Source organism: Microcebus murinus, chromosome 17 (genome assembly GCF_040939455.1).
Source record: "Microcebus murinus isolate Inina chromosome 17, M.murinus_Inina_mat1.0, whole genome shotgun sequence".
NCBI lineage: Eukaryota > Metazoa > Chordata > Mammalia > Primates > Cheirogaleidae > Microcebus > Microcebus murinus.
In genome coordinates this window covers 28,210,817-28,227,077 of record NC_134120.1, presented here as the reverse complement: position 1 = coordinate 28,227,077, position 16,261 = coordinate 28,210,817, and the positions used below count along the sequence as shown (strand labels likewise).

Genomic DNA, 16,261 nt, shown 5'->3' with positions numbered 1-16,261 from the left:
AAGCAACAGAAAATGGACTAAGATAGTAAGAAGCTAAGTAGCAACAACAGAAAGATCAGCTAATGAGACACTAATAAGAAGTGGCACAGAGCAGATAAGAAAGAAGAGAGGAAAGGAAGAAGGAAACATAAAAAAGACAAAGAACACTGAGTGAGAGGTTGTAATGATAGGCATTGAAGATGAGTATTAATTAATGAAGTATTAATTAATGAAGTATCAATATAATCCCTAATTAGCAGTATAATATTTCAAAGTATTTAATTTGAGGAATATGTCTTCCCCAAGCTTAGGATCAGAGAGGAATAAGAATAGTGAGAATCAGGAAGGGATACATCTGAGTGAAAAAAACGTTATGTTTTGGTATGAGCAGGATCTTAGGAGTTTGTGCTTTTTAATTAGTGAGACTTTCAGCAGCCACACAATACCATAGAAATGTTGATGGTGTATTTTCATAGGAAAGCTGTGGCCAATAAAATAGAATTTTCTGCCCCCAAACTCATGGAGTCTGTTAAATTTGAATATCTCTTTAGCTTTCATTTGACTTGTATATTTTGATATGTGATGCTCACTCAACTAAGTGTTTGTCTTGACAATAGAGTGACTTGCATATTTTACATTCCTACCCAGAGACATCAATTTTCTTAAAGTTCTGGAAAAGAGAAACATAGTTTTATTTACAGTTGTTATTTCTCTCAGGAGGAGACTAGGAAGTCATAAACACACCTGCTGTGCTACAATTGATTAGCCACTTCTATTTCTTTTCTTTCAGAGGTTTTGGTGACTAGGCTCTGGGATTCAGAGGTCATATTGAGCCTATATTCCAGTGAGAGGCAATATACATGCAAAGATCAAGAATATAATATAATGTGGACATAAAATATGTTCAAGTTGTTAAGAGATCAGAAAGAGAAAATGACAAATTCTATTTAGTGGGGAATGCAGTTCAAAACTTTAAAGAAAAATTAGTGTTGAGTGATTTATGGAGTGAATGGGATTTTTCCAGATGGAAGAAAAATGAGGGACACCCAAAGTAGCTATAGTCCCTCTTCCTGAGTAGCACATTCTTGGTGAGATGAAAAACATAAATAACAGAAGGTGACATATGAAATCTAACACTGTAGAAAAACAGATTTTTTTGCATGATTTTAACATTAAGTTTATTGTTCTAACACAGTGTTTTTCTTAAATCCATTTCAAGTTAATTTTTGTGTATGGTGTAAGATGAGTCCAATTTCATTCTTTTGCATATAGATCTCCAGTATTCCCAACACCACTTACTGAAGAAACTATCCTTTCCCCATTGTCTACCGGCCAGGTGCACAGACACATGTGTCTCCTGCCAGGTCCCTGGGCAGGCAGAACTGCTCCCTGATCACAGTGGAGAGAAGCTCGAGCTGAATTACAAGACTGCTTCCTGATCCACAGTTGTATTGAGGTTGCCAGGCCTGTATCTGGGAACATGGACTGGGGTGCCTCCTGAAAGATTCTGGGGCAGGAAGGGCCACTCCTGACCTATGACTGAGAGGGACTGGTGCCAAGTTATAGGGGCATTTCAGGGTATGCTATGGGACCTGGGTCAGTGGACTTGTCTCTGGGGGCATGAACAGGTGTGGCTCCCAGGAGGTCCCTAGGCAGGCAGAGCTTCTCCAGGCCCATGGCTGAGAGTAGCAGGAACCAGGTCATGGACTGCTTTGTGGTCTAGAGCCAGGGCCGAGGTCAGTGAGCCTATCCCCTGAGACACATAATATGCATAATTCTTCCCAGGTACCTCGCTAGATGATACAGATGGCAGGATGAAGGCCAACAGGACTACAGCTGAGTCCATGGGGGAAGGGGGCTGTTTCTGGGTCTGTAGGTCAAAACAGTCAGTCATTTTGCCACCTTGTCTTCGGCTGCCTTCTTAAAACTGCCATCCTCAGTCTTGGCCTCCACTGGGGTTTCACAACTTTCAAGCCAGACCCCAAAACTCCCACCAAGCTCCCACAAAGCCATATGGCTGCTAAATCATTGTTGCTGTGGGGGCTCTGAGTGGGAGATCTCCTGGTCTGTCATCTTGCTGACATCACCTTCTCCAAGATCTTCCTTCTTTTTTAATATAAGCATGTACAGCTACAGATTTCCCTTTTAGCATTCTTACTGCTACATCCTATAAGTTTTGGAATGATGTGTTTTCATTTTCCTTTTTCTTTAAGTATTTTCTAATTTCCCTTGTGATTTCTTATCTAACCCATTCAATATTTGAGAACGTGTTGTTTAATTTCCACGTATTTGTAAGTCATTTGCTTTCCTTTTCCTGTTCATTTCTAGTTTCATTCCATTGTGATTAGAAAAGAAAATTTGTATGATTTCAGTATTACTTCTTATTTAACCTGGAAGGTAAGGAAATGCTTTCTGGAAGAAGTAGCACCAAATGTGAGTAGGAGTTAGGAGGAAGGGAAGCAAGAGAGGAAAGAAAAAATTAAAGTCATAATTCCAGATGTTAACAACAAATTCCATTTGTCAACAACAAATTCCATTTGTCAACAACAAATTTAGACAATTTCAGTGTGGTTAAATCCCAGAGTTTAGAGAAGAGATGTTGATTAAATGTAAGAGATAAATCAAACTAACTTATGAATACATTCAAAAGAATCATGTTTTTGAGTGAGGCATCTGACTGCTTGGGTTTAAACCCTGGCTCCACCACTACTGGCTGTCTGATTTTTTTTTTTTTTTAAATCACTTGATCTCCCTAAGATGTAGATTTCTCATTTTAAAAAAGGAACAAAAATATTTGTATTTAACTTACGGAGTTGTCCAGAGAATACAGTGAGATAATATGAAGAAGTGACCAAAAAAACGTGCCTTGTATATAATAAATATTTTAAAAGGATAAATATATCCATTGTTATTAAGACATTTGGACTCTATAATAATGCCATCATCAGATGTACATGTTGGAATGCTCACTCCAGCTGAAATGTGGTGAGTGAATTATATGGTGGAAGCCTAGAGGCAAGAAAAGAAGATTAAATAGATATTTATTAATCCAGGTGAAATATAGTGGTGTCTTTACTAAGATAATGGTGCTAGGGTTGGAGGAAAGCTGGCAGATTTTCAAAAGGTTTAGAAGGTAGAAGCTATTGCACCTAATGATTAATTATACATGGAAACAAGGAAAGAGAAAGATAAAAGAGAAGCTCTCAGATTTCTGTCATTTGCAGTTGGGCAGATAGATATGACATTTCCTGAGAGAGGGAAGACAGAAGGATGACCACAAGTATGAGTTGGGAAATGTTGACTTTGCCATGTCTGTAGCTCATTCAAATGAAGACAATGAATAGGTAGTTATCTGGGTCTGAGGTTCTGTATAGAACTCTGAGAGTCTTCTTTCATTACACTAATTTATGTTCTTATGCATGCCAATCCTATTCTACATTCCAGAATTCACAAATTCCTGGAGCCTGGCTGTAACCTATATTTTGTTTTATGCTTCATTTATATTGCATGCAAAGAACAAACTGAACCACTGTGAAAAGCTTTTAAATTATCATTGGATTTTGGCACAAGTCAATAATTATTCATACTGTTGATTTTTAGCCACAAATAAACAAATGAATTATTTTTGAAAACCTTTGATTTAGAAAGTAGTAATGATCAACCACAGGAGGTACTTTTTCAATGTGTAGTGCTGAGTACCTCTCACAAATTGGTTTTTTGCTAGCTGCTGGAGGTATGAAGACACATACACACACACACACACACACACAAAGTGAGAGAGAGAGAGAGAGAGAGAGAGAGAGAGAGAGAGAGAGAGAGAGAGAGAGAGAGAGAGAGAGAATCATTGTCTCTACTCTCAAGAAGTTTGTACAATCATGGTGGGAAACATATGTATAAAGACATATACACAGTAGGATGTTAAGATTCCAAAATTTATAGAGCATAGATTCTACCTTCAAGGAAATTTGTTCCTTATGATTGTGCTCCCAAAGGCTGAAGTTATGCTAAGTATGAATTGCAGAGTATTCTAGCTAGTATGGTTTCAGCAACTGCCAGCCATTCTAAATCCATTTCATACATGGTCAACCACACAATTTTTCTATTCCACTGTTCTTTGTACATTCACTGATCTTCTTCTCACAAAAGAAATCTTGTGGAATTACTTGCTATTTTTTGAAGATGCATAGGGTTGTTTTTCAATTTCGTAGGGAAATAGGAATAGTTACTCTGAACAGGGCTCTGTGACCCAAGGATCACAAGCGAGTCTTTCAGATTTCATGTTTGTTTATTTAAACTCAAAAGTCCAAAGCAGAGCCTGCTGAGGCCAGGGGCAAGCTGAGTAATCTAGGCGAGAACTGCTCTGTGTGATTGTCTGAACGCCAGATAAACCCAGCACATGAAACGTGTGTCAAATAAAAGCTTCTCTTGGGATCAGAAAACCCCTTCAAAGAGCCTGGATGAGAATTGGCTGGAAACTAAAGCCAGGCCCTCTATCCAAGGCTTTTTTTACTCTTTTGAAAAAAGTGTCTATCAGAATACACATTCCATTGTGGGGAATCTAGGTCACCTGCTTGGCCTCCATAGAAACTAATCCTTTTCATTTCCTCCCTATAAACAATCTTTCTATTTCCATTCATCCACTCCCTTTGAGACCACCCATGCAGAAATGCACTGTCAGAAATACTCTCTTGAATGCATATAAACACCTCCCTGAATTTCAATCATCTGCCTATAGACCCAACCCTGAAGTGAGCTCATTTATCTTCCCAAGCAAGAGACCAAATGTATACAAAGCTTTATCAGGCAGAAACCTTAGCAGCTGCCTGCTATATTGTTTGCACAGAAAAGCATACTGGGGCCACATTCTTGGAGGCATCTACTACCTTAAAATTCATCTCAAAATACTCATGTTTAATTTGAGACTGTTGTTCCCCCTAATTAGGATGTGTCTTCCCCTCTCTCCCTCTCCAGCAAAATGTTGCAAGAAGAAATCACTGAAGGCCTATATTAAAACCTCAAATCTATCACTAAATATCTAAGTTAGGACTGGCCAGCCACTTAACCTCGTTTGTAATATGAAGATAATATGCTAGTTAAAGGAGTTCTCTAGGAGTTCTACATGCATCAACACAGATAGCACATATGATTAGTGCTTTTGGAAAAAGAAAGCACAATTCAAACTCAAGGCATATTATGTTGTGATTTTTATTTAGTATTGCTTCAAATCAGCCATGAAACTAAACTAAAATTAAATCATTTCTGCTCTTTATATTTATCCATGTATAAATGCTTTTATTCCTAACAAGCAAATCATAAAGAATTTGGCAAGATATATTTTCAATAATAATCAAAAATAAAAAGTTGTGATTAATTCAAGTGGTGTAAAGGTGTTCTGGATAATTTCCCACAAAGTAACTATTTTAATTCCTTTCCAGAACAAACATATGCATTAAATTATTTTTAAATATTTTATTTATAAATATAAAATTGGGGTAATTCAAGGCCAACAAAATATATAACTGAGAACAAATATCAGAAAGTTATTGCTGAATTTTCACTAGATGACTTTAAGATATCTTAAGATAATTGAATACTTCTGATATGGTTTACCCCCAAATATGAAATATATAGTTGGTAGTACAGTGAAGATATTTTTCTATAACCCTGAGCTAGCATACATCTCCAAGATATTAATCATTGACCCAAATTTTTTCAAGGCAATAAATAATACAAAGGCTCAAATAATCTATTTATAAGATCTTTCTCAGAAGAGTACTTAAATAAATCATCTCAATTTTGTGTATGTGTGTATGCCCATGTGCATTTGTATATAGGGCAAAAGTACCTTGAAGTGTAGCATTCTGGACAGTGTTTCTGGACCAAATTTAAATCATGGCTGAATCAGCACTGGTACAGATCTAATGTATGTATTAATATATTAATCAATAATTAATTCAATATATATTTGAATATGTTACAGGTGCTGCACAATCTGATGGCCACATAGTCTACACTGTTGAAAAAGACAGGTAGTTTCTACCCACACAGAATTTATAATCTTGGGGGAATACATAAAATTAAAAGGCAATTGAACTATATTTTAATGAATGCTACATTAGAAGTGCTTTGAAAGGTGGTTATTGAGGGAGACGGCAGAGGACACACAGAGGAATTGATGCCAATCCTTTAAGGGTTGAGGCAGAAAACAGAATTTGAAAGGAGGAAGACTGGAAGAACTCTGCCAGGAAGAGAGAAAGGAAGTTGTATGAGTTCTGATGTAACCCTTGCTTTGAACCTAAACATTCACCGAATGTTTTTATGCTTGTTGAGTCTATATGCTTGTTGGCTTGTAAGAGGTTTGGAAACTGGCTGAACTCAGCTTGTAGAATAATTCAGGGTAAAGAAGAACACCTGTTCCTACTATATAAATAAAAGCTAAAGACAAGGGTGCCACAAGAACATAAGCCCTGAAAATTCACAGGAATTATGAGGCAGTGCTTGGATTTTTCCCCCACACTATAATATTGAGAGTGAGTGCAATTTACTTAGGTCTGTGTGGGATAGGGGCTCTGAGATAATATCTGAGTTACATAGCAATTTAAATCTTTCCCCTAGACATATAAACAGCTCCTAGTAGGGTAGTTAATACTAGCCAGCATATCCCTGCTTCCCCAGGAGATGTTCAATATTAGTGTTCTGAGAAGTCTGGTGCCAAGGTAGCCAATCACACATATTCTAGAGGGTCCACAGGCATATCCTCCAGAGCTTGGCATGCCTGGCACAGTGCTGGTGTCCCTGGCCTCTACTGCAGGAGGCCCTGCCATGAATATTAGACTCGATGAGGCAATAAAACCTGGAGTGTGTCATGTGGAATCACAGGACCTCAGCTGGATTATTTGCATGTGCAGGGGGCCACTACTAGAAGATGTCATTCCAAACAATTACTTCTCAGATCAAAGACAGGCAGATAGAGAAGTCTTTGACAATAAATAATACTCTCTTCTGCAGGGGAGACCTACAGCTTGGGCAAGAGTATGCTGAAGCAGCAGCCAAAGCATTGCTATTCCCCAAAGGCCTTATCTACAGAGATTGCCTCAGACTATCTCTTCAATGGCAGGGACCTTTAATTCTTTCTTCTCAGCCTGAGAGAATACAGATTCATTGGAAACCTAATTCCCTGGCACTCTTCTGCCAAATAGGTAAGAGGCAAGAGGACAAGGGCACAGGCACTGGTACTGAATGTCTCAAGTTCCTCGTCTGTGCAGAAATTAATCACTGTTTGGGGATGAGGAGGAAGGAGGAAGAGGACAAGATATTCTCTCCTCTCCAGTTCCTAATGCCTCTTGCTCTACCTTTTTTGCCCCTCATCATACCCATGAAGAATGGCTTTGATACTAAGACCATGATCTCTGCAGTAGCTGTCTTTGAGAAGTTTTATCAGATAGAATGTCTTTAAAAATACAGATTATTTATTCCCAGAAATAAAAAGAGCTTTTATGATCAGGGCATTTGTGAGAGTCTTAGAGTCCTATTGACTCTTCACTCTTAACTGATGGACTCCTTTGAGTGGGTAAGAAGACTCTGAAAAGTGAAAAGAAGACTGGCAGACTGGCTGTGGACATCAGGGCCTGGGGAGCTGCTTGGTGGCCAGTTCCCAGATTTTCTTTTTGCCTCACATATTCCAGACTTGGAACTGAAGAAACTGGCTACCTGAAAACACCAAAGTGTACAGAAGTAAAGAAAAGAAAAGCCCCTCACCTCCCAAGAAAAGCCCCAACAAAAGAAAGCACAGCTTAGTAAATCATAAAACATTCAAATTTTAACCACTTTAACAATAAACCAATCTACAATTCCTCAAAAAATGAAATACTTGGTGTAAATTGAACCAAACATATACAGGACTTAACGTGTTAAAAACACTAATGAAAGAAATCAGATGACATCCAAATAAATGCCACTTTCATAGATCGGAAGACTCAACATTGTAAAGATCTTGACTCTTTCCAAATTGATGTGAAGACTTAACAAAATTTCTATCAAAATTGCAGAAATTTTTTATTTGTAGATGTAGACACAATTAGTTAAAACTTTGTATGAAAATGGAAAGTAACTGGAATAGCTAAAATAACTTTGTATAAGAAAAATAAAATGGGAGGAATAAGTTTAGCTGATTTCAAGAGTTATTATGTAGCCATGGTAATCAAGACTTTGTGATACAGAAAGAGATACAGACTCATAGATCAGTGAAATAGAGCAGAGAATCCAGAAATAAACCCACACAAATAGGACTGACTAAATTTTGATAAAAGCACAAAAGCTATTCAAAGGAGAAAAATAGCCCTTTTAACCAGTGGTGTGGGAAAAATTAACCATCCATTGACAAACGAATGAACAAAACCCTGGAGCTAAGTCTCACATCTTATATAAAATTAATGAAAAATGAATAACAGGCTTAAATATAAAATGTAAAACTATAAAAATTTAGAAAAAACATAGCAGAAAATCTTCAGGATCTAGAGTGGTAAAACATTCTTAGATGACAAAAAAAGCACAGTCTATAAAAGGAAATAAATACATAAATTGTACTTCATCAAAATCTTTAAAAGCAATAACTTTTGCTCTATGAAAGAATCCATTAAAAGGATGAAAAGACACATTAGAGAACAAGAGAATATTTGCAAATCACATATCTGACAAAGGACTAGTATTTAGCATACATAAAAATCTCTCAAAACTCATAGTAAAAACAAATAAATAAGCAAATAATCCAATGAGTAATTAAGCACAAGACATGAAGAGACATTTCACCAAATTCTATACATAGCAAATAAGCAAATGAGAACATATTCAACATTATTGGCCTTATGAATATACTATACAAATTAAAACCATAATTAGATATCATTACATACCTATCAGAATGACTAAAAATGAAAAATAATTAGTGACAACACCTAACGCTGGTAATGATGTGGAAAAGTTGCATCACTCACACATTACTGGTGGAGAAATAAAATGGCACAATCACTCTGGTAAACAGTTTGGTGGTTTCTTAAAAACAACAACAAATCTAATCATACAATGTACCATAAAAAGCAGCAATTGCATTATTCATGCATCATACAAAGCAGTAATTGCACTTGTGGGGCATTCATTTCAGAGAAATGAAGACTTACATTCACACAAAAACACACTAAAAATAATGTGTCCAATATTTTTATATTAATAGTAGCTTTATTCATAATAGGACAAATCTGCATACATACCAAATATCCTCAAGCACAGTTATACAACTGTTGTAGAACCATATCATGGAATCCACACAATAATAAAAAATACATGGAGAATTAATACATGTGGCAACCTGGATAAACCTCCATAGAATTATTCTAATTGAAAAAAGCCTATCCCCAAAGGTTAAATACTATATGATTCGAGATGTTGTACACTTTTTTATATGTCTGCCAGCCATTATTCTGTCTTCTTTTACCTTTATTTTAATAGGTGTCTAAATGAAACCTAAAGCAAACACAATGATTAGTGGAAAAATATTAAAATTATTCTCTCTGAGATTGGATACAAGTACTCAGTATGATTTTGCTCACTTTATGCTGGGCGATTCTTACCTGGTCAATTAGGCAACAAAAATTCTTGGTGTGAAAAAAAAGTTTAGCAAGGGAAAAACATCACTATTCATGAAAAATGTTGTTTGGGTATATAGAAAACTTCAAAGAAGCTATATAAAAATTAAATTAAATTAATGAATTCAGTAAGTTTTCTGGTCAAAAATGTCAATATAGAAAAGTTAATTATATTTCTTTGTATAAGAAACGAAGAAGAAATTAAATTATTTAATGGTGTTATTTATCGCAATATCAAGAATACCACATCTTAAAGAATAATCCTTGCAAGAGTTTGCAAAGACTTCTACATAGAAAGCTGTAAAATATTATAAGAAAAATTTAAGATCATCTAAATAAGTTGGAGTATGTGCCATATTTATGGATAGGAAGATTCAATATTGTAATGGTATCAATTTTCTTTTAAGTAATCTATAAGTGCATCCTAAAAAAATTGGGAGGTGGGGACAGAGATTTACCAGTTGATTCCAAATTCATGTGGAAATGAAAAGGGCCAAGAATAGTTGAGACAATCTTGAAAAAGAACAATAAACGTTACCATTTATCAAGACACACTGTCAATCTACAGCAGTTAGACTTGATATTGGCGTATGGATAGAAAAATAACCAGAACAAAGAACCCACACACTAAAAAAATCCTTTTTTTAGATGACAGTTGGCATTTCTGAGTGGTAGAAAAAAAATATCTTCAATAAATAAAACCATCAGGTGAATATTGAAAATATTGGAATGTGACTGCTACCTCATAATATACACAATAAATAAATTCTAGCAAAATTATAAATATAAATATGAAAGCAAAACAATAAAGCTTGTAGAAAGTACTGTAGAAGAATGCCTTCATGGTTTGGAGTGGTAAACCTCCTTAAAAACTAATATAGAACTCCATAAGGTAAAATATTGACAATTTGGAATACATTTATAAAAATTGGACTACATTTAAACAAAAAATTTGTTGATCAAAGGCATATTAAGTGAATGAAAATGTGAGCCATGTCGTTGAATAAAGTGTAACAACACAAGGCTCATATCCAGAATATGTAAAGCATCCCTACACATCATTCAGAAAGAGGCGACCTTCTTCAATGAAAAGCAGGCAAGAGATTGAAGGTTGTTGTGGTTTTTTTGTTTGGTTGGTTTCTTAGTAAGCACAACTAAAAGCTGTTTATTTTTAGTAATAAACTAAAAATTGTAAATTATTGTTTTAGCAAATAAACTAAAAGCAAATAAACTACATAACCCTATTAACAACCAATAGAAAGCAAATTAAAATGATAATATGATGCAAATTCTCACCTAATAGTATAGCAATTTTAAAAGGCTGACAATATCAAATAGTGGGGAGTTTGTGGAATGATGAGAACTTTCATACTGCATATGAGGGTAAATGTTGCAAACAGTTTAGAAAACTGGGACTATCAACTAAACCTGATCACACACATAACCTATAGGTAGGCTGAATTATCTGTCCCAGTTCATCTCTGTATTAATGTTATGTGTCTACACCAGAGTCGTGGCCTCATGGTGAGTGTAATATACTTCCCTGCTCTTTGATTTTAGTCTTGACCATGTGACTTGCTTAATGAAGTGCTAATGAATGTGATGTGAGCAGATATGAGTGTGAAATATGTATGTGCAGCGTGGCTCAGGCTCTTTTGATTCTTCCATTGTCATGAGAAGAATATTCCTCTGGAAACCCACTGGTTTCAAAAGCAACATAGATGCCAGTCTGAAGCAAAGTCAGACAGGCCAACTCATTTGCAGGTATGTGAGGGGCAAATAAATGTTACTATTGTTACTATTCAGATTTGTTACATGACAAAACTTAGTAGAACATTTTATTACAAGCAATTTCACGCATAAGGAATACATGCACATGCACAGTTATACAAGTGAAGAAAAGACATGAATGAAGATATTTTATATCAGCATTATTCATACTATTCCTAAACTAGAAACAACCCAGAGTTCATCAGTAGTAAGATGTATAAATCAACTCTAGTCTACTCATACAGTAGATTATTTTTATTATGAAACTAAAAAGTGCAGCAAACAAAAACATGGTTCAACCTTAGAAATATAATTGAATTAAAGAATCCAGAAATAAGAAATGATAAATACTTGAGGCGATGAGTACCCTAAAAATCTAAACTTGGTCATTATACTTGATTATTATGCATTGAAAAAAATATCACATGTAATCCCAAATATGTACAAATATTATCTATCAATAAAAAGAATACATGTTTCCACTTACATAAAATTCAAAAATAAGCATTCAAACTAAGCTGTATTTATTGCAAATACTTTTTAAATCAGGATAGAGATTTTTTTGGGATAATTACTTTGTGCTAAATGATTCTGTTATATACTTATTTGTATTACACTTTCTTTTAAGTTTTAAAAAGGGAATGCTACAAATTACTCAACTGTAAGAAAAGGAGAAAATATCTATTTTCTCTAATTGTTCCTATTTTTATGGTAACACAATATTTGCACAATATTAACCCATGACTTAACTAAGTTTTATGGTTTTCTCTTTTTCCTATAGTCTATATTAATTTTATATCACATAATGACAACTTCAAGATATTTAGTCTTCATATTAAATAAATATGTTTCTGACAATGTTAATTAATATGGGCTATGGGGATGCAAATTGGAATGATGTCAAAGGACCTTTCTGTTCAAAATATCTTTCTCATTGGCCTGGCATGATATCCCAAATTTTGCCTCTTCTCTTTTTTACCCTCTGGTTAAGATAAACCATTTTATTTCCAGGAACTCCCTATTAAAATGCAATAAAACTACAGGGAAAGTAAAATATTAAGCTATTATCAACCACAAACACCTTACCCTGAGATTACTTTTGCACAAAATTAGCTGTCACAAGAGAAAGCAGAAAGCAGGGCCTGAGGGGATGATCAGCAGGGATGATAAAGGGAGTGGAAGGGGGGGACGGAGCACTGCTAACAGTTTTAGGGGCAGAGACTGGGAGAAGACAAGTGAACAAAGGAGCAGCAGGCGGTGTTATGTACACCTGAAAACCAGAATGGACCCCAGGTTGGGGCAGCAGCCTGCTGAAGAGCATTGCTTACATGGGAGAAAATGGTTCATTTTGTTACCTTCTCAAAATTGATAACATTTTTTTTTAATGCCCAAGCTTGCTGAGTATGGTGTTTTAACAACTGAACCCCATGTATACATCAAAGATAAATTTGACACAGAGGAACATAATACGTGGAATTCTAGGCTGGACTTTGTGCAGTTGGACAATCCTTAATTTGTCAGCTTCACTAAGGGCTGCAGAAATAAAACTTCCTCCAGGGATGGAGGAAGAAAGAGGTGTGTGTGTGTGTGTGTGTGTGTGTGTGTGTGTGTGTGTGTGTATGTGTTTTAAGGATAATCAGCTAGAGTGGGGTTTTACAAACTTACCTGTACATGCAAATTTCCTGAAGATCTTGTTAAAATGCAGATTATGGTTCAGTCTGGGGCTGGGGCTGAGATTCTGTATTTCTAACAAAAGCTAAGTCACACCCATGCCACTGGTCTAGGACCTATAGCAGCACCATCCAACAGAAATAAAATATGAGCCACATATGCAAGTTTTGGGTAGCTATATTAAAACAATAAAAGGAAATTGATTAGATTAATTTTAATATATGTTATCTAACTCAATTTATCCAAAACATCATTTGAATCTCTGTAAGCTATATAAGATATTAAAGAGATATTTTATTTTCTTTTTCTTTCTTTTTTTTCTTCTGAGACAGAGTCTCACTCTGTTGCCCGGGCTACAGTGCCGTGGCATCAGCCTAGCTCACAGCAACCTCAAACTCCTAGGCTCAAGTAATCCTTCTGCCTCAACCTCCTAAGTAGCTGGGACTACCAGCATACATCACCATGCCCAACTAATTTTTTCTATATATACATATATGTTTAGTTGTCCAGATAATTTATTTCTATTTTTAGTAGAAACAGGATCTTGTTCTTGCTCAGGCTAGTCTCGAACTCCTGAGCTCAAATGAACCACCTGCCTTGGCCTCCCAGAGTGCTAGGATTACAGGCATGAGCCACCACACCTGGTCACATTATTTTTCTTTTACAAAGTTTTTAAAAGCCACTGTGTATTTCAAATTGCTTAGAGAACATATCAATTTGGGCTGAGTCACATGTCAGGTACACAACAGCCATGTGGCTCATGGTTACTGGATTAGCTAAGGCAGATCTATTGAGAGAGGATTGATTATTATTTCCATAGACTCAAATGTAAATATAGGATATTATTTTGCAGTCATTTGTGGTCTTTTTGATTAGAGGAAATGAAATAAAAATTTAAAATACAAGTCAATGACATGCCTATTTATGTTGCAAACTCCTATTACCCTTCAAGTAATTATTTCATAGTTTACTTCCTGTATTAGTCAAGGTTCTCTAGAGAAACAGAAATAGTAGGAGATATCTATATCTAGATATAGATATATCCTTATATATATATGTAGATATAGGTAGATAGATATGTATACACATATATCAGGCCTTCTATATTTATATATAAAGAGAGACAAAGATTTATTATAAGAAATTGGCTCATATAGTTATGGAGGCTGGAGACCCAGGAGAGACAATGGTATAGCTCCATTGTGAATCTGAAGGCTTTAGAACTGGGAGAACTAATGGTTTAAGTTCCAGCCCAAAGGCAGGAGAGGACTGATGACCTGGCGCAAGCTGTCTGGCAAAAGGAGTTTCCTCTTTTTCAGCTTTTTTCTCTTTTTAGGTCTTCAATTGATTGGATGGGGGACATCCACTTTGGGTAAATCAACATGTTTTACTCAGGCTACATATTCAAATGTTAATCTCACATAGAGATTAACATTAACAGACCCACCCAGGATACTCTTTGATCAAAGGTTTAGGCACTTCATGGCCCAGTCAGGTTGATAAATAAAAGTAACCATCACACTTGCCTACCAAGCCTTTCTGCACTTGCCCAATCGGAAACTATCACATCTGTTCTTGTATCTCTACAGCACCCTGCACATAGCTCTCTTAAAGCGCCTTAACCATTTTGTTCTAATTATTTGTCTTAGCCTTAGCTATTTGAAAGCATGAAGCATTCCTTAATCATCTTAGTATATCCATTTTCTAACATTCTGATGGACACATAGTAAGTGGTCAATAAATTTAGTTTACTTTCTTCTCACATTATGTCTACACTCAGCTCAAGTTTTTCAAATGTGATAATTTGCACAATGCATTGTGAAGTATATACCAATATGTCCATTTTAAATATGAAAAAAGAGAGATATATTAAACTTTACCATCACAAAATTAGTGGGATGTAGTTGGGAGACTAAAATAGGACTGTTAGACATCAAAAGCTGCTCTTACTGTGTTACACCTGCTGTTTTCTAAAAACTAATCAAATGAGTGAGGTTTACTTTGAAGATTTGTGCTGTTTCTTAAAAGAATTTGGTGAATATATAACTTCCAAATACAGCCCAAACTTCAATTAATACTCAGAGCTGAATCTTCCCTGAAACCATGTTTAATAAAAGACAGGAAAAATCAATGCAGTGGACAATTGTTAGGTTTGTAGCCACCCAGCAACTTTTGATCCCTACACTCTGTGATTGAGATAGAAGCAGCAACTCATTTTCTCATCGTCCTTTGCATAGTGGTTACAGGATTGTGACCTAGGCTTTCCCAGTCAGATGTATCCAATAAAATCCTTGATTCAAATGTGAGTCATACGAGGATGGCTTTATCATGTGTATTTGAATTTCTGGGAAGAAGATGGTGTATGGCAAGTGGTTGCAATGGCACTAATACGCACAGTGATTGCAATGGCAATGTCACTGCTGGATTGGTGCAACCAGAGTTAATTTAGACCTGGTTCAGGTGTATACTCTCAGAATTCACTTCTCTGTGTTCACTGGAGTTTATATGCACAATGCGTACCTAAGTTATTTCCAATTTGGGGTACCTTGAAATTATCCTAGAGAATTGATTGACCACACAATTCTTTAAAAAGGGCTTGAATTTGGCTACCCAGTAACTTGGTCATTTATGTGAAAAAGATTTTTCTCAAACCTAGCTCATATTTCCTCCTCCTTCTTTAGGCTTCTGTACCATGCAACATTTGGTTTTCTCTTCCCCATAGCAGCAATTCTCATTTATAGTCTATGTGTCACCTTCAAACATCTGGTCTCCATTTATGTTTCTACCACTCAGTAGGAACAACCTGATGTTTCAGAGCTATGCACCAGAGCAGAAGACAAGGACCCACAGCTTCTGATTGATGGATTTTTATAGTACATTATTCACACTTTAGTTTTTCTTTCCCTTCTGAGGCACCAAATGTAAAAGATGTCTGCCAAATCTGGAGGGTATGTGATTGGCATGCGTTCTCTCTACGTGGTTAGGTGCTACCAGCAGGTACTCAGAGATATGTATCTTTTTGTTTTCCATGTTCTTTCTCCCCCTTTCCCTCTTATGTTCAATGTTATGGCCAAATTTGGGGGAAGAAAGCAATGGTGTGAAATAAAAATTAAAAGAAAAGAAAAAAACAACTGACCTGGAATTCCTCCGTGATTAAAAGTTTGCTTTGTTCCACATTTTTATGCTAAACAGACCCAACT

At 35.8% G+C, this 16,261-nt stretch overlaps 1 protein-coding gene across 1 annotated transcript in view; it reads right to left on the bottom strand.

Annotated features, from left to right (window-relative positions):
* Nucleotides 1-16,261, bottom strand: part of RIT2 (Ras like without CAAX 2) — a 339,847-nt gene that overhangs the window by 218,143 nt on the left and 105,443 nt on the right. The gene's annotated exons all lie outside the window — the stretch shown is intronic.